This window comes from Solea solea, chromosome 10 (assembly GCF_958295425.1).
Source record: "Solea solea chromosome 10, fSolSol10.1, whole genome shotgun sequence".
Taxonomy (NCBI): domain Eukaryota; kingdom Metazoa; phylum Chordata; class Actinopteri; order Pleuronectiformes; family Soleidae; genus Solea; species Solea solea.
This window is the reverse complement of record NC_081143.1, coordinates 20136058-20144709: the sequence shown is the minus strand read 5'-3', so window position 1 is coordinate 20144709 and position 8652 is coordinate 20136058.

The window sequence follows — 8652 nt, the reverse complement described above, 5'->3', positions numbered from 1 at the left end:
CTTCCTTTGATTCAGAGATTTATTCCTGAGATTCAGAGATTTCTTCCTGAGATGCAGGGATTTATTTTCTGAGATTCAGAGATTTATTCCTGAGATTCAGGGATTTCTTCCTCAGATTCAGTGATTTCTTCTAGAGATTCAGAGATTTATTCCTGAGATTCAGGGATTTCTTCCTCAGATTCAGTGATTTCTTCTAGAGATTCAGAGATTTCTTCCTGAGATTCAGAGATTTATTCCTGAGATTCAGGGATTTCTTCCTGAGATTCAGATATCAGTGAGAAGCCTAAATGTTAAGTTAAAGTCTTAGGTTTGTTTTAAAAATGAATAAAAATAGAAACATTTCTAACTCTTAGTACACCATGTACTTACAAAGGAATCGTCACAAAATACTTAGTATTTGTGTTTATGTTGAAATAACCCACAGCAGATTTCTCCTCTGTCTCAGGACGCGGTGGCGATGAGGTCAGAAACCTGCACACGTCACGCTGCTCTCACACCTCTGCCGCAGTCTGTTGCTGATGTCACTGATCCTGTTGGGTTGCAGTGTACCAGGGGAGAGCCCGCATGGAACACATGGTGTGGCTTTCATTCTGGCGTATCATCACCTCGCACTGACGTGTGCTGCTGTGTCTTAAAGCACGAGACCTCCTCAGATGGATCTTTATTGTGACACCACAGATGTTCTGAGCGTCTCGGTCCACAGGAGCCTGACGTCAGAGCTTGTTTTGACCTTTGCAGGCGAAATGAATGGAGCAGCTCTTAGCGAGCACTGTGCTGCTCCTCAGTTATGTTTGTGAGTGGTGATGGTGATGATGATGATGATGATGTGGTGGTAATGAAACTGAAAAAAAATTGAATGTCAGTGTCTAGCTCTATTTCAGGAACCGCTGTTTCGCATTTCACTCTGTCTGCTGTGCTGTGCTGTGCTGTGCTGCTCTCCCACAAAATAATTCACACTTCTGAGGTGAAAATAGAAATAACAGCCCCTCATCTCATCTCACCTCAGCTCAGCTCTCAGCTGCTATTCCTCCACAGTTTCCTCCACCACAGGCCATCATCTGGTATTTATGGAGCATTTATTTACATTTTTACATTGCTGAGTGTGTGAGAAACACTCATTTTCACGCTGTGCATGACACCTTCTCATTCTTGATCGTCTGTCAGATGTTCATCACAATGGCAGCGATTCAGAATCTGGATGAGAGGGTCCATTACTGTTTAGTAGTCTCTATTATTATTATTTTTTTTTTATTTGTTTATTATTTGAGCAGAAATGTCCTCCCTTTCCCATGCGTGTCAGAGAAATACAGTGGCCTCCAAATACCATAGAATACATGTCATTCTTCTTTGTTTGCAGCTTATTACCATGCATAAGAAATGCATGTTTTGTCCCTTTTGGGCTACTGTAGAAACATGGTGGTGCAGAGTGTTGTAATGTAACAATGTACAAATACTTTGTGACTGTACTTAAGTACTTTACTTTATTATTTATATTATATTATTATATTATATTTACATTTCCACTAACTGTCTTTGTTACTCGTTACTACCAAATACAATCAGAAGAAGAAGAGTTGGTATTATGGTCTGTATTTATATAGAGCTCTTCTAGTCTTGATGAGCCACTTTACGTTACAGTTTTGCCATTCACACGCTTCAACATCCGGTTAAGGGTGTTCCTCAAGCAGAGCCAGGAATTGAACCCTCAACCTTCCAGTTGAAAGACAACTCTCCCGACCACTGAGCAACCATGGCTCAATCCTTACTCCTCACTTTTTTAATACTTTTACTTCTAAAACGTAAGTACATTTTATATGGGAACATGACTTTTGATACTTAAGTACAATTAAATGTCATATACTTTGAGACTTTTACTTGAGTAATATTATAAAAAAAGTGACGTCAACTTCTACCAAAGTTATTTTCTGGTTAGATACTACTTTTACTCAAGTATTAAAGTGCTGATACACGCCCTGTGATGGACTATGACCCCGCCTTTCGCCCTGTGTCAGCTGGGATTAACACCAGCGCCCCCTGCGACCCTCATGTGGAGGATAACAGTGGTAGAAGCTGGTTGCATCGCATGTGTTTGAAACTGGCAAATTCACTTTAGCATTAGTAAGAGTGACTTAAAGGGCTGTTTCACCCATTTTTTCATTAATTTTTGTTCAATCCCAACTCACTGTTGTATCTCACATCCACTGTCTGATCAAAAAGAAACTGTAAGTGGTCCTTTAAGTGTCCACGCAGCAGAAGATGATGACATGTTTGTGCTGTATTTGCAGCATGTGCTGTATAGCATTATCCCTGCTCACTGTTTCTCACTGTTGTGTCATTATAGGGGAACTGCATCTGCGGCACGTCACCCTGTAAGCCCGGTGTGGTACTGACAGCACACCTCATCCCCGGCCTGACCACACAGAGCAGATCTGTTGCTCTGTGTGCCGTATATCATATATCAACAACCCCACACCCTGCTGCCTGTCGCCAAGTCAGCTGACAGATGATGTGGCACAGGAGCTTTGTGTCGCTGCCTATCTGCTCTGCCATCCATCCATCCATCCATCCATCCATCGACACGGTAAAAATGTTGAATTCAGATTTGAATATGCTGCAAACACGATGAGTTAATATATGGGAAGAGAGCATTTGAGAAGAGAACACTTTTTGATGCTACTTTATTCATGCACATTCAAGCTGGGAAGCTCTTGACACATATAATATTCATCATCAACCTTGAAAGCTGCCTAGTTTGTGTCTTATCCTCAGCTATGGCTGTTCATATTGTAAGAATATGTGAGTAGTTACACTTTTCATTTTCTCTCACAATAATTCCAAACCCATCTGACGTCCTCGCTCAAACATTGTCTCTGTCAGTATTACGCGGACACAAATCTGCTCCCATAAAGAACAGATTTTACAGTCAACATATTTTCCTTATTGCTCATCGGCTGAGGTAGAGAAGAAGGAGAAGAAGGAGAAGATGAAGGAGGGAACAGATTGGTGCCATCCTTGCACTTTCACGGTGGTCCATCTGCCACATAGGCCTGGCACGCCGACTGGCTGTCAGTCTCTCCTGCTCCATCTCCATCTGCTTTATCACGTTGTCGGCCGATCATTATGTCTGTCATCTGTGTGTTTATCTCAGGGCTGATCTAAAACGTGATTCTGCTCGATGTTACATGTTCTCACATTACTGCCTGTAAGACTGAGCCAGAGTTTGGGAGCGCTGGTGACGGACGAGGTGCAGGCTGCTGAGCGAAGAATCACCGATGACAATTGTGGTATTAAGATATTAAGACATTTTTGCTCTTGGGTGGGATTTTCTCATTAATACAACTCTCTGTAAGCTTGAATTAGCACCCAGTATTTTCTTCACTACACTAGTGTGTGTGTTTGCGTGCTGAGTAGCAACTGGTTGTGACGTCACCCAGAATCTGAAGTCTGGATTTGAGGCCTTGAGCCACTTCCATGTTTATTTGATGTAATCATTTATTCCAGAGAGTCCTGGTCAAGATAGCAGCATAAATAGTACAAATAGTTATGGAGACAAAACTATTTCAGATATGAAACTCACGCCAGGATATAAAAGCTAAAAGGAAGTAGTAAAAAAAAGTAATAAATAACAAAAAAGAAAGTGTAGAAGTACACAGGCCGTACCAACCAGATCCTTAATCCGAAACTCTCAAAAAAAGAACAACAAGTTCACAGACATCACCGGCAACCGATAAATCACACTGGTGTCCTCTCATGTGTCTTTGTATATGATCATAGTTTACAGAATTGGCATCATGGTCTTGCTCATCATCATCAAAATGTGTTTAAACCAGTCAGGTGTCCTCAGGTCATGTGAGGGAAGCCCGGGCCAAAGACTTCTGGGAGGAGGCATTGTGTTGTTTTGTTGTGATAGTATGAAACAAGGTTATAATATATAATAATAATAATAATAATCATTGTGATCTGAAACCAGAGATTAAGACCATTAACTCCACAGGAACATATTGACTCATTTTCCCATTGACTTTAGTTCAAATGGACTACTTATTGCAACCAGTGGAGTCGCCCCCTGGTGGCTTTGAACTCTATTGTTCCACGTTGTCCTCAGCCAGCAAAACCGGAAGACTGTGCACTTTTTATTTGCGGTCGATGGTGTGTGCACATATTCTTATTCTCTTCAGTGATATTCAATATCAGAATAATTGCACTTGTGATGTGTGTTGAAAAAGGTGCAGCATCAGCGTGTTACATACATTAATCAGTGTTCCGATTTGGACAAAGGGAAAGGATTTAAACTGTAACACGATTTACGCAGAGTTTTAATGTGAATGGGGGACAGCAGAGAAAACAAAGCCCAACTGTAAAAACAATCAGTGTCATGATAATTGTCTGCTATATTTGGAATACTTTCATTGGCTTAGCGCGCGGTCAGTCGCCCCCTTTGATAGTAAAACCCAGACAGCTGAGCTGCTGCATTGTAACACAGTGACAGAGGCGGCATAGGAATATGTCGAGGAACGTGCAGTTTAAGAAAAGCTTCTTTCCAAGAGCAAAGTAAACCTGTGTGCGTCAAATCAAATCCACTGTACTGTTTCTCCCGTCACTCACTCTGCCTAAGCGACTCATATACTCCTAGAATAAAATAAAATAAAAATAAAACCACATCTGTGCACTTCAGGATGAATATTTGATCTTCTGATATCAATTCTGGTCCCTTTTTTTAATAGTTTAATAACCACAATATGTTTTGTTTTATCAAGAGTTAATATCAGTATGAACATAACTCAGCACAAATCATCTTTTATCATATACCATGTGGGGCAAGTGAACATTATATAGCCCACATTAATATGATTCAGAATGTAAAGTATTTACAGGTTTTAGGACTGTTTATATGCAGAGATTGAATATACGAACTATAAGAATAAATATGTGTTATTGCTCTTTCTCGCTTGTGAAAGGAAGGTGAGGAGAGCGCAGGAGTTCTGTGTTTGTGACAATCTGCAGTCTCACCATTACACACAATCCAGTCCTTGAACTGAAAACATGTCAAAGGACGTCGCATGTTTATTTCCCTGACAGACACTCTACTGACGAGCAGACAGACACTGATCTTCGTCAGCGGCTGTTGAGTTCCTGGATCTCTGCAGGAGGCCCAGGCTCAGACTCCATGGAACCAAAGGTCACCAGCCAACGTGACCCCAGTTCCACTTACCCTCGGAGCGGCGATGCCTCACTTCTGAGGTAAAGTGTGATTACGCTTCACCCGTTTCATTGTTTTGATTGTGCGACTTGTTATTTGTGTTGTTTCTATACTTTCTATTGTTAGTTTTTAGGTCTTTTATGTTTCTGTTTTATTTATCCCTGATGTGCAGCACTTTGTTTCAGCCGTTGTTGTTTTTAAAGTGCTTCATAAATAATGTTGGACTGGGATTGGTTTGTGTTGTATTAAGTGCTTAGCATGTGATTACACAACTTTTCAAAAAAAAATGTTTTATTATATATTATTTATTTGAATTTCTGTGTTTTAAAGCTTCACCTGTATGTGTTTATAATATATTTGTGTGTGTGTTCCTCAGAAGTTGTGATGTTTTTTCACGTCGCTTCAAAGAGTTTTGTTCTTAATTTGAGTCTTCAAATGTTCTTATTTGTGCTTCTGCACAAGATTATATTTATTGATTGAAAATGATTGAGTCATTTAGTAATTTTGGTAAATTTAAAACCTTTTAAGTATAAAACTACACTTACTTACAATAGTATATGGAGGCGTTGGGTTCAGGTTTGTTGAAGTGTGGTTCTATGGGCTAATGCTGTCTGGGCTGTGTGCGCCCCCTGCTGGCCCCTTTGCACTAAGAAACCCAAGACAGCCAGTCACACTCTCACTAGAAAAAACATGGCTGCCAGTGTGGACAGGAAGGAAAACAGATGATTTTACTTACTTATAAAACATGTGCTTACTAAGCCTATGATGTGTAAGTCAACCACATTCCTTTTTTCAGTTTGCAGGACACAGGAGCTGCAGATCTACTGCTGCTTTTGTTTGGTAAGTTTGCATCACCTAAAATAGCACATTTAAACTTTTTTCTCTGGGGATTTTGGTGGAGGTGAAACATGCTGTCGATGTGACAGACTTAAGCAGGTGTAGATTTTTATTAAATCAGCCTTTTGTGAAGTGGCCAAACTGTGTTTTGTGTCCATGTCCTGGTCTGGTTCCCAGTGCACAGCACAGTCAGCACTTCACTTAAATTCCCCCCCCCCTTTAACTGTGCGGTCGTTCTGCTGTTTGTGTGTGGTGCTGATAAATTATGCCGCGTTACGATGACAGGTGTTTCTATTACTTTATCCACCCCGGTTATATCTGTGTGGCTCGGCTAAATCGCTGAAATGCCTCTCCGCGTAATGGTCTCATGTTCGGCAGCATCACAAGTGGCATCCTCCTTAAAGTTGAACCACCTCCACCACCACCACGCTCTAGAACACTCTCAATAAAATCTGAACATTATTAACTTCACGCAAAATGATTTATTGCAGAACCGTTGTGTGTTCGGTTGCATTAGTTTACACCTAATAAAGTGATGAACCACGTGTGCTGTAAATACTGGGTTTCACATTAAAGACAAGTTGACGCAGCTTTCAAAACAGCTACATACTTTTGCTTTTCACAGGATCTTAGTTTACCGTCTTGACTCACTTATGGCAATTTTAATTCACAGTTAAATCGTAAATGCCCCCGTTTAAAATGTATGCATTGTTTTTTTATATGCTGGTAAATGTCGGTGCCGTTAAAGTGCGTGTTAGCAAAGTCCCGTCTCAGGTTTGGCCTGAAATCCATTTGCACAGGATTTGACGCCGTCTGCTCCGGTGGTGTTGGTGTTGTTCGTAAACAAAAGTCCATAAAACGCTCACAGAGTCACAGACTCTCCACATTTGTTCCGTTTTAGAGTTGGCCCTTTTCTGTGTTTGCCCTCCGTAAAGGCAGCAGCGGCACTGCACAGAGCTGCTACGTCCCTGCTCGCATGCTCTGTGTCAGCGTGTAATTTTAGTTCCAACATTAAAAAAAATGCGACTGCCGTGCCGTCGTGAACAATGGAATTTACAGGCTGTTGTTGTTGGTGATTGCCGGTGCCTCATTCCTTTTTTAAGCTTGTTTTATGAGGTCATGTGCTCTTTGCATCTTTGGCCAAATGCTGATGGCAGGTCATAACTTCTCTGATGTCTGGGTTAGTCACAAGGGCACCAGCGTCTTTACTGCAAGTGACATGTGTCAAGGCTCAAAGTCTCCGCGCTGTGACTTTGGACGAGAACATTTTTTCAGGTGTGGGTTTGTGCATGTGTCGTCCCGGCTATGTGTGCTTGGGTTCCACAGATCTGGAAGTGTTTCTAATCCACTCATTTTTAAACCACAGCGTGGACCAAAGTGCAGTGAATACAATACAAATCGACAATATGTGAAACAACTCACTCTGGGTTCAAAGCCAAAGAAAATGAATGTGCATTCTTTTTCAGTCCTGCAGTGAAATGTGCATCTCTCACTTTAATGAGGTATCAAGGGAAGGAAAGGAAAGTATCAAGGAAGCAAATAATTTAGTTTGCTTCGGAATAATGTCTGGTTTTAGTTTTTGGAGACTATGTAATCTCTCTGTCAGAGACACTAACCCATGCTTTTGTAACATGTAACATAGATTGGATTATTGTAATTTTCTGTATGTTGGTTTAGACTTGTGCTGGTCCAGAACGCCGTCGCTCGCAAATTTAACAGGAAAAAAAGAAGAGAGACCTCATCACACCTGTGTTGCGCTCTCTCCACTGGCTTCTTATACGTTTGAGGATATATTTCAAGATTTTATTGCTGGTTTTTAAAGTTCTTAATGGTTTGCCACCATCTTCTTACCTCTTGGGAACTTCTTTTTCTTCACGCTCCATCCTGAGCTCTCTGAGGTCTAATAAGAGGCCACTTTTAGACTTTAACTCCGAGGAGATCGGGCCTTTGCTGTAGCTGCCCCGAAACTTTGGAATGAGTTACCCAGGGAAATTAAATCTGCACCCCACCATTGAACATTTTAAATCACTTTTAAAGACCCACGTCTTTGGGTTGACTATTTTTATCCTGAAGTGAAAGCCAAGGAGGACACGTCTATGTAGTTCTGACCGTTGTATTATGTCACTATTTTACTGATTTTATGTTTTATACCTTTGATGTTGCTGTGCCTTTAAATCTGTAATCACTTTGGTCACTCCTTGGTTGTTTTTTAAATGTGCTCTAGAAATTAAGCTGACTTGACTAAAATACAGTATTTATAATTATAATCTTTTTAGCATATAATTAACAAATCCCCTATGTCTGTGTGTCACTGCCTGTACTGTCCACTGTAGCTGAGACCACACTCACACTGACCTTGACTGTGTTTGTGAATGAATGAATCTGTGAGCTGTAGAGATGTCACTATAATGAGGCCAAAGGTAGAAAATTAGAACAGATCTAATTAACGGACTAAGTCTGTTTAATGGCCTCACACATGTCGGCTTAAATCCTCTCCAAAGTAAACATTCCTGTCTTCATGGGAATGCTTGCTCCTGTGGGCAGGGCCTCACTCTCAGCTGCACTGGGGAGCAATTTCTGGAAAAGTGATCGGGCCGGAAAATAGAACCACTTCC